Source organism: Oncorhynchus clarkii, chromosome 8 (assembly GCF_045791955.1).
Source record: "Oncorhynchus clarkii lewisi isolate Uvic-CL-2024 chromosome 8, UVic_Ocla_1.0, whole genome shotgun sequence".
NCBI lineage: Eukaryota > Metazoa > Chordata > Actinopteri > Salmoniformes > Salmonidae > Oncorhynchus > Oncorhynchus clarkii.
The window spans coordinates 20,574,619-20,589,704 of record NC_092154.1 but is presented as its reverse complement, the minus strand read 5'-3'; the positions used below and the strand labels follow the sequence as shown (position 1 = coordinate 20,589,704).

The 15,086-nt window shown below is 44.0% G+C and overlaps 1 pseudogene; it reads right to left on the bottom strand.

The window, feature by feature from the left end:
* Positions 1 to 15,086, bottom strand: part of LOC139415411 (laminin subunit alpha-2-like) — a 152,841-nt pseudogene that overhangs the window by 53,699 nt on the left and 84,056 nt on the right.

The window sequence follows — 15,086 nt, the reverse complement described above, 5'->3', positions numbered from 1 at the left end:
ATAATAGTGATGACAGTTGTGAGTAAATGTTTTAAGTTGCATAGGCCTGCATGATGCAAACATGCATAAAGCAAGCTCAGCTCTGTGAGTTCTATTGTCTATCAGCTGTTGTCTCCGTGTCTGGGTAGAGGAAATTTGGTCTACATTTAATTCATATTGTTGGAGTCGGCTAAACTTTGATCATTGAGGTAGTAAATGAATGATAGGAAATGAAAGAGACTGGGTGTTCTGTTAGAAGTGAATGGTTCTCTGAAGAAAGACAGAAGGCTTTGGAATGTGTTTGATGGAGGAGAGGAGAGCGATGTGTTGATATCGGGAAAACAGATGGATATCTGTGGATTAGGTGAAGGAGGGGTTGAGGTCAGGAGGTGAGGGGTGAGGTCAGCTCCCCTTAAGGGAGTAATTAGGGTTAGTATCTGGTTACCTTCTTTCCTGTGGATCCATAAACTGTAAGGAGGATGTATATAAAACTGTGATGTCTGAAATGTTTTGCTGTCTGATTACAGCTGTACAGAACCTTTGGGAATGATTAAACTTGGTTAAAGCTTCTCTAGTGTCCGTGAGTTATTTACTCTGAAAAAGAAGAACCTAACAGTATGAACAAATATAAGGTTGCTGCAGTTTGACAGGGCGATTAGGAAAAACTGGTCCCATCATAGCCCTTATAAAAAAAACTTTTTACAACTGATTAATCACTGACATTCCTATAGGATCCAGAATTTTCCTGGTTAGGTTAACAGATAAGAAAAAACTCTGGGCCCCTGTGGTTAAAAATTGCCCCACCAGACTGCTTGCAGCTGTCAGTTATCGTCAGGTATGTGGATACCAAGTTTAATCAAGTTTAATCAGACCAGCTGGCTGGTGTGTTTACGGACATATTCAATCAATCCCTATCCCAGTCTGCTGTTCCCACATGCTTCAAGAGGGCCACCATTGTTCCTGTTCCCAAGAAAGCTAAGGTAACTGAGCTAAACGACTACCGCCCTGTAGCATTCACTTCTGTCATCATGAAGTGCTTTGAGAGACTAGTCAAGGACCATATCACCTCCACCCTACCTGACACCCTAGACCCACTCCAATTTGCTTACCGCCCAAATAGGTCCACAGACGATGCAATCTCAACCACACTGCACACTGCCCTAACCCATCTGGACAAGAGGAATACCTATGTGAGAATGCTGTTCATCGACTACAGCTCAGCATTTAACACCATAGTACCCTCCAAACTCGTCGTCAAGCTCGAGACCCTGGGTCTCGACCCCGCCCTGTGCAACTGGGTACTGGACTTCCTGACGGGCCGCCCCCAGGTGGTGAGGGTAGGTAACAACATCTCCACCCCGCTGATCCTCAACACTGGGGCCCCACAAGGTTGCGTTCTGATACCTCTCCTGTACTCCCTGTTCACCCATGACTGCGTGGCCACGCACGCCTCCAACTCAATCATCAAGTTTGCGGACGACACAACAGTGGTAGGCTTGATTACCAACAACGACGAGACGGCCTACAGGGAGGAGGTGAGGGCCCTCGGAGTGTGGTGCCAGGAAAATAACCTCACACTCAACGTCAACAAAACTAAGGAGATGATTGTGGACTTCAGGAAACAGCAGAGGGAACACCCCCCTATCCACATCGATGGAACAGTAGTGGAGAGGGTAGTAAGTTTTAATTTCCTCGGCGTACACATCACAGACAGACTGAATTGGTCCACTCACACAGACAGCATCGTGAAGAAGGCGCAGCAGAGCCTCTTCAACCTCAGGAAGCTGAAGAAATTCGGCTTGTCACCAAAAGCACTCACAAACTTCTACAGATGCACAATCGAGAGCTTCCTGTCGGGCTGTATCACCGCCTGGTACGGCAACTGCTCAGCCCACAACCGTAAGGCTCTCCAGAGGGTAGTGAGGTCTGCACAACGCATCACCGGGGGCAAACTACCTGCCCTCCAGGACACCTACACCACCCGATGTCACAGGAAGGCCATAAAGATCATCAAGGACAACAACCACCCGAGCCACTGCCTGTTCACCCCGCTATCATCCAGAAGGCGAGGTCAGTACAGGTGCATCAAAGCTGGGACCGAGAGACTGAAAAACAGCTTCTATCTCAAGGCCATCAGACTGTTAAACAGCCACCACTAACATTGAGTGGCTGCTGCCAACACACTGACTCAACTCCAGCCACTTTAATAATGGGAATTGATGTAAAATATATCACTAGCCACTTTAAACAATGCTACTTAATATAATGTTTACATACCCTACATTATTCATCTCATATGTCTACGTATATACTGTACTCTATATCATCGACTGTATCCTTATGTAATACATGTATCACTAGCCACTTTAAACTATGCCACTTTGTTTACATACTCATCTCATATGTATATACTGTACTCGATACCATCTACTGCATCTTGCCTATGCCGTTCTGTACCATCACTCATTCATATATCTTTATTTACATATTCTTTATCCCTTTACACTTGTGTGTATAAGGTAGTAGTTTTGGAATTGTTAGTTAGATTACTCGTTGGTTATTACTGCATTGTCGGAACTAGAAGCACAAGCATTTTGCTACACTCGCATTAACATCTGCTAACCATGTGTATATGACAAATAAAATGAGATTTGATTTGATTTGATTTTAATCGGGGCTTTATTCAGTCAGGAACGTTCCTTGAGCTACTTTGATGTGTCAAGTGGGCGAGATGCACAGTCTGTGTTAGACTTTATGCATTTTGAAATGTCTGAATTTAACATCATGGAGAAACTTTATTGTTCAAACCTACGATGGTGCAGCTGTAATGGAATGTATCTGCTATCCTGTTCCCTGATTAAGAGGTGATGACCACTCCACTCAACTATCATTGTCAACTCTCTGCTGACATGAACTGAAGCCATGTTTCATGTGCCCTCTCATCCACTGGCAAATTGAATGTTTCCTCTTCAAGCACTGTGAGTACCCCTATCAATTTTATTTAATTACTGTATGTAAAGTTAATCACATACACAATCACATTATTACACATCAATGTTTTTACTTCTTGCTTGGACTAACTATTTTGTTTTAGCTCTTTTGTCTAACTGTGTGGTGTGTTATGTTATTGTTTGTTTCAAATCCTGTCCTGCACTGAAGTCAAGCCTCTGAACACCTCAACTTATGCCTCAAACCTCATTCAATCACTGCTGTGATCCCTTCCCAACACTGTGTAAGTAGCCCTCTCATTCCCATTCCCCATAATATTGTATAATAAATGCCTTTATTAACTGCTTCAGGTTAAAATAATTTGTCTTTGATGATTGTTGAAACACACTTTGTCATCTCCGTGCGTTCCACGCCTATACCGCGGGTCTCCTATCCTCCACCATTTTTCAAGTCACCAGCCTCCACTGAGACTAAGGTGAAATAACTGAACTTTTAAATACAAGTTCAATTAAGGTGAAGCCCGTAAGGTAGACTGAATTATTAATTATCACAGTGTAAAGGGCAAGTCTTGATTATAGGGCAATTAAATAATAATTTGCTTATGAAGATCCAAATGTCATGCTAAGGTCTTATTTGTTGATTTCGCCTCAGCTTTTATTAATACAATCCAGCCCTCCAACTTGGCTCAGAGACTGATATACACTTTCTCATTAGATAGAGGCCTGGTGCTGTGGATCCTTGATTTCCTTAGCAAAGGGACACAGTAGGTCAATATGGGATAGTGGATGTTGGACATGTGCACCACTAGCGTGGGATCTCCAACCGACTGTGTACTTTCTCCTCTTTTGTACATCTTGTACACTAATGACTGTAAAACCTCCTACCCTGGTAAACCCCTGGTAATGTTTGCAGACGACACAGCACTGGTCATCCTCCAGGGTGTTGATAGAGGAGCACGGGCCAGTCTTGGAGGACTTTTTGACTTGGTGTGACAACTCTCACTTAGTGCTCAATACAAAAAAAGACCAAAGAGATGCTCAAAAACGTCCCCACAGAATGTTGTCAAGGGACAAGACATAAAGGTAGTGGAGGAGCAAGGGTGCAACTTTCACTGTTGAGCACCTTCAATTCTGACATTGCATTTTTGGCCACCTTGGTTTTATTTTAGAAATCTGATACAAAACGAGGCAACGGTGTGCTTTAGGACCATACGGGGCCTCCGAGCGGTCGGTTAGGCTGTTTGGAGTGTTTTTCCGACTGAATTTTTTTAATAATAATAACAATAATTATGTCCCTCCCACTTCTAAAACAGAATTTGCGTTGAGTATAAATATCTGGGTGTTGTACTTGACCACAAGCTACAATGGGGAAAGTGTACTAAGAAAGGACAGCAAAAACTATTTTCATGTTGAACGTGTTCTATTGTCACTGTTTAACAAGTCATTAATTGAATGTATCTTAACACATTCTATCATCTGCTGGCACGGAAATGGTCATGTCTCTCTGAGAAATATGTTAAGATTTTTTTTTAGCTCTGCTAGTAGGGTGCTAGGGGTCAAGCAGATGGGTCTGGAGGTCATTTATGATATAAGAGCCTTCACAAAAGCCCACAAGGTACTGATGGACCCCAGACATCCTCTTTACCAGGAATTTGAGCTTCTCCCCTCGTGGCGACGTTAAAGCGTACAAGGGCACAAAACAATAGGGCCAAACTATCCTTTGTCCCAGTGGCAGTAAGGCTACTGAATGTTTAAAACCACAAATAGGACCAGCAGGCTGGCCTACAGCTACCATTGTAGTTGACAGAGTAGTTTGTTGTTTATAGTGTATATAGTGTACAGATGATCATTGATGAACATAACTTTTTCTACCAGTATTTACTGTCTGTCCATATCCTTTGTCTATCTTCCATTATGTATTGTTATGTATGCACAGAGCCACAACAAATTTCATTGGGATAATAAAGTCATTGTCTATTATCACATCGATTGAAGGGTCTTGTGGGGGCTGGATATTTCCAAGAATCCTCTATCACCTCTCTAGAATGTAGATTACAGTATGGCTGTGTTTACACAGGCAGCCCAATTCTAATCTTTTCTTCAACTAATTGTTCCTTTGACCAATTAGATCAGAAAAATATGTGATATGAAAAGATCTGATGTGATTGGTCAAAATAACAATTAGTGGAAAAAGATCAGAATTGGGCTGCCTGTGTAAACACAGCCTATGTAAATGTCTCACATTGTGCATTCAAGTGTTTGTTCAATGCCTCAAGGATTTACAATTACATTTAGATGAACAGTCTAAAGAATGCTGTTCTACATTCATACCTAACTGCATGTACACTCGTGGCCAAAGGTTTTGAGAATGACACAAATATTAATTTCCACAAAGTTTGCTGCTTCAGTCTCTTTAGATATTTTTATCAGATGTTACTATGGAATACTGAAGTATAATTACAAGCATTTCATAAGTGTCAAAAGCTTTTATTGACAATTACATGAAGTTGATGCAAAGAGTCAATATTTGCAGTGTTGATCCTTATTTTTCAAGACCTCTGCAATCCAACCTGGCATGCTGTCAATGAACTTATGGGCCACATCCTGACTGATGGCAGCCCAGTCTTGCATAATCAATGCTTAGAGTTTGTCAGAATTTGTGGGGTTTTGTTTGTCTACTCGCCTCTTGAGGATAGACCACACGTTCTCAATGGGATTAATGTCTGGGGAGTTTCCTGGCCATGGACCCAAAATATTGATGTTTTGTTCCCCGAGCCACCTAGTTATCACTTTTGCCTTATGGCAAGGTGTTCCATCATGCTAGAAAAGGCATTGTTCGTCACCAAACTGTTCCTGGATGTTTGGGAGAAGTTGCTCTTGAAGGATGTGTTGGTACCATTCTTGATTCATGGCTGTGTTCTTATGAGTGAGCCCACTCCCTTGGCTGAGAAGCAACCCCACACATGAATGGTCTCAGGATGCTTTACTGTTGGCATGACACAGGACTGATGGTAGCGCTCACGTCTTCTCCAGACAAGCTTTATTCCGGATGCCCCAAACAATCGGAAAGGGGATTCATCAGAGAAAATGACTTTACCCCCGTCCTCAGCAGTCCAATCCCTGTACCTTTTGCAGAATATCAGTCTGTCCCATGTTTTTCCTGGAGAGAAGTGGCTTCTTTTGCTGCCCTTCTTGACACCAGGCCATCCTCCAGAAGTCTTCGCCTCACTGTGCGTGCAGATGCACTCACACCTGCCTGCTGCCATTCCTGAGCAAGCTCTGTACTGGTGGTGCCCCTGAATTAACATTAGGAGACGGTCCTGGCGCTTGCTGGACTTTCTTGGATGCCCTGAAGCCTTCTTCACAACAATTAAACCGCTCTCCTTGATTTTCTTGAATATCTGATAAATGGTCGATTTAGGTGCAATCTAAATCTAAATGCTTGTTTCTAGCTCTAACAGTGCAGTAATATCTAACAAGTAATATCTAACAATACACACAATAGACTCAAATCTATGTAAAGGAATGGAATTAAGAATATATAAATATTTGGACGCGCAATGTCAGGGCAGCATAGACTAAGATACTGTACAGTAGAACAGAATACAGTATATAAATATTTAAGATGAGTAATGCAAAATATGTAAACATTATTAAAGTGACTAGAGCTCCAATTATTAAAGTGTCCAGTGATTTCAAGTCTTTGTATATAGGGCAGCAGCCTCTAATGTGCTAGTGATGGCTATTTAACAGTCTGATGGACTTGAGATAGAAGCTGTTTTTCAGTCTCTCGGTCCCAGCTTTGATGCACCTGTACTGACATCGCCTTCTGGATGATAACGGGGTGAACAGGCAGTGGCTCAGGTGGTTGTTGTCCTTGATGATCTTTTTGGCCTTCCAGTAACATCGGATGCTGTAGGTGTCCTGGAGGGCAGGTAGTTTGCCCCCGGTGATGCGTTCGGCAGACCGCACCACCCTCTGGAGAGCCCTGCGGTTGTGGGCGGTGCAGTTGTGGGCAGTCCAGTTGCCAATCCAGGCAGTGATACAGCTCGACAGGATGCTCTCAATTGTGCATCTGTAAAAGTTTGTGAGGGTTTTAGGTGTGCTGTTGCGCCTTCTTCACCACCATGTCTCTGTGGATCATTTCAGTTTGTTATTGATGTGTACGCCGAGGAACTTGAAGCTTCGCGGTCCCGTAGATGTAGATAGGGGGGTGCTCCCTCTGCTGTTTCCTGAAGTCCACGATCAGCTCCTTTGTTTTGTTGATGTTGAGTAAGGTTATTTTCCTGGCACTACACTCACAGGGCCCTCACCTCTTCCCTGTAGGCTGTCTCGTCATTGTTGGTAATCAGGCCTACTACTGTCGTCTGCAATCGTGATGATTGAGTAGGAAGTGTACATGGCCAGGCAGTCATGGGTGAACAGGGAGTACAGGAGGGGGCTGAGCACACACCCTTGTGTGGCCCCAGTGTTGAGTATCAGCGAAGTGGAGGTGTTGTTTCCTACCTTCACCACCTGGGGGCGGCTCAGTTGCACAGGTCAGAGTTTAGACCCAGGGCCTCAAGCTTAATGATGAGCTTGGAGTGTACTATGGTGTTTAAGGCTGAGCTATAGTCAATGTACAGCATTCTTACATAGGCATTCCTCTTGTCCAGACGGGATTGGGCAGTGTGCAGTGCGATCGCATCATCTGTGGATCTGTTGGGGCGGTAAGCAAATTGAAGTGGGTCTAGGGTGTCAGGTAAGATAATGGTGATATGATCCTTGACTAGTTTCTCAAAGCACTTCATGATGACAGAAGTGAGTGCTATGGGGCGATAGTCATTTAGTTCAGTTACCTTTGCTTTCTTGGGTGCAGGAACAATGATGGCCATCTTGAAGCATGTGGGGACAGAAGACTAGGATAGGGAGAAGTTGAATATGTCCGTAAGCACTACAGCCAGCTGGTCTGCGCATGCTCCGACGACCCGGCTAGTGATGCTGTCTGGGCCGGCAGCCTTGAGAGGGTTAACGCGCTTAAATGTCTTACTCATGTCGGCTACGGAGAAAGAGAGCCCACAGTCCTTGGTAGCGGGCCGCGTCGGTGGTACTGTGTTCTCCTCAAAGTGGGCGAAAAATGTGTTTATCTTGTCTGGAAGCAAGACAGCGATGTCCGCAATGTGGCTGGTTTTCCCTTTGTAGTCCGTGATTGTCTGTAGACCCTGCCACATACGTTTTGTGTCTGAGCCATTGGATTTTGACTCCACTTTGTTTCTATACTGAAATTTTGCCTGTTTGATTGCCTCAAGGAGGGAATAAATACACTGTTTGTATTCGGCCATATTCCCAGTCACCTTGCCATGGTTAAATGCGGTGGTTCGACCTTTCAGTTTTGCATGAATGCTGCCATCTATCCACAGTTTGCGCTAATGCTAGTTAGCATTGGCTCACGAAACTACCTCTACCTTCCTTCATACTGGACACAGAGACCTAAAATGGTATCCACAAATTAATCTGACTCTGGGGAAGAAGATGAAGGGCCTCATTGCCAAAATCCCAAAGTATCCTCTTAAGAGCTTTGGGCCACTAACCAAAAGGTCGCTGGTTCGAATCACAGAGCCAACTAGGTAAAAAAATATGTCGATGTGACCTTGAGCAAAAACCTTAACCCTAACTGCTCCTGTAAGTCTGCTAAATGATGTAAATGTAAAAATGTAGATTCTGGAATGGTTCCTGGGACAGCATTTTCCATCAACAATACACCAAAAGATGGAATTTCTTCTTGAAGAATGGTGTTGCATACCTCCGATAGAGTTCCAAACACAGAATCTATTCAAAGGCAAATTGAAGCTGTTCTGGCAGCACGTGATGGCCCAACGTCCTATTAAGACACTTTATGTTGCCATTTCTTTTATTTTGGCAGTTATCTGTACATAATAGTTAATATACATTCATACAGTAGCCTTATAGCTAGCTCATATGTATATAGGACTAGCTCATTTCAAAAATATGTTATTATGTACTGGCAGTCTCTATGGGGGTGCCACAGGGTTCAATTCTCGGGCCTACTCTTTTCTCTGTACCATCAATGATGTCGCTCTTGCTGCTGGTGATTCTCTGATCCACCTCTACGCAGACGACACCATTCTGTATACTTCTGGCCCTTCTTTAGACATTGTGTTAACAAACCTCCAGACGCGTTTCAATGCCATACAACTCTCCTTCCGTGGCCTCCAACTGCTCTTAAATGCAAGTAAAACTAAATGCATGCTCTTCAACCGATCGCTGCCCGCACCTGCCCGCCCGACTAGCATCACTATGGACGGATCTGACTGAGAATATGTGGACAACTTCAAATACCTAGGTGTCTGGTTAGACTGTAAGCTCTCCTTCCAGACTCACATTAAGCATCTCCAATCCAAAATTAAATGTAGAATCGGCTTCCTATTTCGGCTTCCTATTTCGCAACAAAGCATCCTTCACTCATGCTGCTAAACTGACTATCCTACCAATCCTTGACTTTGGTGATGTCATTTACAAAATAGCCTCCAACACTCTACTCAGCATATTGGATGCAGTCTATCACAGTGCCATCCATTTTGTCACCAAAGCCCCATATACTACCCAGCACTGCAACCTGTATGCTCTCATTGGCTGGCCCTCGCTTCATATTTGTCGCCAAACCCACTGGCTCCATGTCATCTATAAGTCTTTGCTAGGTAAACTGGTCACCAAAGCAGCACCCACCCGTAGCAGCGCTCCAGCAGGTATATTTCACTGGTCACCCCCAAAGCCAACTCCTCATTTGTCCTCCTTTCCTTCCAGTTCTCTGCTGCTAATGACTGGAACGAATTGCAAAAATCACTGAAGCTGGAGACTCATATCCCCTCACTAAATTTAAGCATCAGCTGTCAGAGCAGGTTACATATCATTGCACCTGTACATAGCCCATCTGTAAATAGCCCAGCCAACTACCTCATCCCCATATTGTTATTTATTGTTTTGCTCCTTTGCACCCCAGTATCTCTACTTGCACATTCATCACTCCAGTGTTTAATTGCTAAATTGTAATTATTTCGCCACTATGGTCTATTTATTGCCTTACCTCCCTAATCTTACTTCATTTGCACACATTGTTTATAGACTTTTCTATTGTGTTATTGACGTTCGTTTGTTTATTCCATGTGTAACTCTGTTTGTGTCACACTGCTTTGCTTTTATCTTGGCCAGGTCGCGGTTGAAAATGAGAACTTGTTCTCAACTGGCCTACCTGGTTAAATAAAGGTTAAATAAAAATAAATACATGTACAGTCTATCACATATGGCTATTCGCTAACAGGCGCAGGTAAAACCTAGTCTTGCTAACACCGGCCTCTCTACGTCCTTGACTTGAGACACAGCTCTCTGTAAAATCAGGTTAGGCTAAATCAGGTCAGAAAGCAAATCTATGGATATTTGCTAGCACAATCCCCAGCTGCTTCAAGATGTCCACTATTATCCTAGTGCCCAAGTAAGGTAAAGTAACTGAGCTGAATGACTACCGACCCGTAGCACTCACCTCAGTCATCATGAAGTGCTTCGAGAGGCTAGTCAAAGATCACATCACCTCCTCGACACACTTGACCCTCTCAAATTCACCTACCGCCCTGACAGATCCACCTATGACACAATTGCCATTGTACACTGCACACTGCCCTCAGCCATCTGGAGAAATGGAATGCACATGTGAGGATGCTGTTCATCGACTACAGCTCAGCCTTCAATACCATAGTGCCCTCTAAGCTCAACACAAAGCTCACGGCCCTGGGTCTGAACTCACGGCCCTGGGTCCTGGACTTCCTGTGCAAGGATGACGTCCCATTATGCCTGTCGAAAACCAAACCCTGCATTCCACAGTAAGAACCTTAAACCAACGGTCAAACATGTTTGGGGATGCTTTGCTGCCTCAGGACCTGGATGACTTACCTTAATAGAAGGAACCGTGAATTCTGCTCTGTATCAGATAATTCTACAGGAGAATGTCAGGCCATCCGTCTGTGAGCTGAAGCTGAAGTGCTGCTGGGTCATGCAGAAAGACAATGATCCAAAACACACAATCAAGTCTATGAAAATGGTTAAAAAGCAACACATTTCAAGTTTTAGAATGGCCTAGTCAAAGTCCAGATCTAATCCCAATTGAGATGTTGTGGCAAGACTTAAAAGAGCAGTTCCTGCTTGAAAACCCACAAATGTCACTGAGTTAAAGCAGTATCCGCATTGTGACACTGGCACCCTGCAGACAGACGAGAGGAGGAGGGGAGGAGATGGGTTGGATATTATCAGATTTAAAAAGGAACAGCCCCAGCCAAGTCCTCTCAGATAAAGGTAAAGGTACAGTACAACCATGTCCTCTTCTGTCCTATTCCTGTGTTGTACTACTGTCTACAATCATCATTTCATACAGAGTATGCAAATCCAACAGCTTGCAGATTGCTAGACATAGGAACACATTTCCGTTGTATAACTGGCTCATTATTTACTTTAAAATGTCCTAGTGATCTGCAGAGAAAACACAGGCACAGATGGTTTCCTATAGGACTGGTTGGAGGGGACATCACAGATGGTTTCCTATAGGACTGGTTGGAGGGGACATCACAGATGGTTTCCTATAGGACTGGTTGGAGGGGACATCACAGATGGTTTCCTATAGGACTGGTTGGAGGGGACATCACAGATGGTTTCCTATAGGACTGGTTGGAGGGGACATCACAGATGGTTTCCTATAGGACTGGTTGGAGGGGACATCACAGATGGTTTCCTATAGGACTGGTTGGAGGGGACATCACAGATGGTTTCCTATAGGACTGGTTGGAGGGGACATCACAGATGGTTTCCTATAGGACTGGTTGGTGGGGACATCACAGATGGTTTCCTATAGGACTGGTCGGAGGGGACATCACAGATGGTTTCCTATAGGACTGGTTGGTGGAGACAGCTGCTTTTTCCCTGTCTTTGTACTACACTCAGTCGCTCTAGCCAGCGAAAGGTTTGCCTGCAAAATGCCTGCATTTATTCAATGTTTAACAGGTTGGAATTAGTATGAGTTGTAAGATTCCTTTCTCCTCATTCTAACAGCATGGAGTCCAGATGGGATCTAGGATGGGTCAAGTTTTTAATTGTGGCTGTCAGAGAGAGAGAGAGAGAGAGAACGGGTCAGGTTGATGGTTTCATCACACACTGAAATCAACATCAAGATCACACTGTGTGTCAGCCACATTATGTTGCAGTGATCTGTGACAATGATCATCAACTTGTTTTTAATGAAACACTACGAGCAGTTTCCCTGCCACCATTATAGTGTCGATAATTTGCATCAACTGCGGCCCTGTTTCTGCATTCCTAATGTTGATTACTCCATCTCCGCCCCATGCCTCACCACCACCACTTGAATCAGTTAGGACTGCCAGACTATTTCAGAGAAAATGTACTTCTTCTCACCAACCTCGATAGATTTAATTCAAATGGAAGTAGTGTGTTTTGCTGCAGAGCTTTTAACCATGCAGATGATGGCAGCCATTCCATTCTCTTGTAGAATTCCTTTAGGCATTAGGCCTAACTGCATGTTCAGTGTTTGAACTCTACCTTGGCTCTAGTTTTCATATACTATCAATAACTCTATATGAATCATCTTATTGTATTGCATGTGTCTATCAAGAGTTACAGTATATAACAATAATCCATTTGGCTATACGCTGTAATGTATTTTTAATTAACTTGGCATTATAGTCAAATGGGTTATTTTGGTAAACGGAGACTAATTAGTTATCTTCAGACATAATCAACAGAGCAGACTACACTGCAGAGAACGGAGAGGCAGATGAATGATAAACTGTTATGGGCCAGGCATTGAAGTTTGTGATTCAACACAGGTTGTTTATGTGGATTTACACAGACAGTCACCATCTGCACATCTCAGTCTTCTCTCTCTCTCTCTCCATCCTAATTTATCTTCTCAAAGCCAAACATTCTCAAACACACTGCTACATCTGGCATACAGGCTGTCTGGCAGGCGGGCAGCGCTCCATAACATTAAAGCAACACCCCACTCTTCACAGGAGACTCAGAAAGTCAGACAGAAACAGGGGTTTTAACGCACTGCAGGCTCTGATACTCATGTACTTCTTATACTCACGTTGGCAGGTGTCGCAGGTGATTCCCCCGTAGAACCCCTACACCTCAGACAGGATCCGGTGATGGGGTCACAGCTCCGCGGTGAGGCCAGGTCCAGGTTACCGTTACACTGGCAGGGCTGGCACAAGCCCCCCTTAACCACCGGATGACCAAAGTAGCCATTGGTGCATCTACAGTGACCAAAGAGGGAGCGGGAAATCAAGACTGGTGACTAGGACCCTGAGTGTTTCCTTACCATACTAGATGACCAGGAGAAAATCTGGGCCCTAGTTCTAGGTTAGGAGGGGACAGGGTGAGGCTTTTTTTTTGCTGATCAGGAATAACCGCAGACCGTAGTTATAGTATAGCCCATTCATGAATAATTTGAGCAGGAAGGAGTGACTGCACCGTACAGTATTGGACTGAATGATCACCACTCTACTTATGGGAAATACATTCTCCCCATAGCAGAGTTAAAGTATAATGTTGGCTTTGGGGATGACAAGTGAAATATACCTGCTGGAGTGTGTGTTATGGGTGGGTGTTGCTATGGTGAACAGTGAGCTGAGATAAGGCGGAGCTATACCTAGCCAAGACTTATAGATGACCTGGAGCCAGTGGGTTTGGCGACGAATATGTAGCGAGGACCAGGTAACAAGAGCATACAGGTCGCAGTGGTGGGTAGTATATGGGGCTTTGGTGACAAAACGGATGGCACTGTGATAGACTGCATCCAATTTGCTGAGTAGAGTGTTGGAGGCTAATTTGTAAATTACATCGCCAAAGTCAAGGATCGGTAGGATAGCCAGTTTTACGAGGGTAAGTTTGGCAGCATGAGAGAAGGAGGCTTTGTTTTTGCGAAATAGGAAGCCGATTCTACATTTAACTTTGGATTGGAGATGCTTAATGTGAGTCTGGAAGGAGAGTTTACAGTCTAACCAGACACCTAGATATTTATAGCTGTTCACAAGTCAGAACCGTCCAGGGTAGTGATGCTAGTGGGCGGGTGCGGGCAGCAATCGGTTGAAGAGCATGCATTTAGTTTTACTAGAATTAGAGAGCAGTTGGAGGCCACGGAGTGTTGTATGGCGTTTAAGCTCGTTTGGAGGTTTGTTAACACAGTGTCCAAAGAAGGGCCAGAGGTATACAGAATGGTGTCGTCTGATTCAAAGAATCACCCGCAGCAAGAGCGACATCATTGATATATACAGAGAAAAGAGTAGGCCCGAGAATTGAACCCTTTAGCACTCCCATAGAGACTGCCAGAGGTCCGGACAACAGGCCCTCCTATTTGGCACACTGAACTCGATCTGAGAAGTTGACAGTGAGAGGGCGTTTATTTTTTTCCTGAATTTACTTCCCTGCATGCTTGTAACTTCAGGCAAACATGGAGCAAGATGGCTGGGACGATACACCACATGGCTTGATAGGTACTACTTATGGGAAACACATTCTCCCCATAGCTGAGTTAAAGTATAATGACGGAAATCAACATATGACCACCATGCCTCTGCTCCTTTTCAAGTCTGTAGTGAAACTGGATAATTAGCAACCACATCAAGCATGCACAGCTTTATGACTGCCGTTCAGTGTTTCACTTAGATGGCTTCAGCAATGAAACAGTAGGCAGTTTCATTGGCAGTCAAAACACAGAGAAACAATCTGAAAAGGCAAACGTGTGAAACCACCGAAAATATCTATATTCCCCCTACCAACTCTTATCTGCACTGTCCTGCTTTTCCCGCCATATATCTCCTCAGAAGTCAGTCGTGTTCTGTACTGATAAAGATATACATTCCATCTATTGCCTCCTTGTTAAATGGTTTCTACAACTCTTATCTCCACACCGCCATTCTATCTCCATGATACCAAATGGGAAAAGTAATCATTCCATATCATGCGCAGCGGATTCCTTTAGTCGCGGAAGACTTATTAATTGAATATGTTATTGCTTCCGAATGTCTTATGTTCGAAGGAGCCATTGGCGTGTAACAGTGAGTACGTGTCTGTAATTTCATTTGAACCATCATG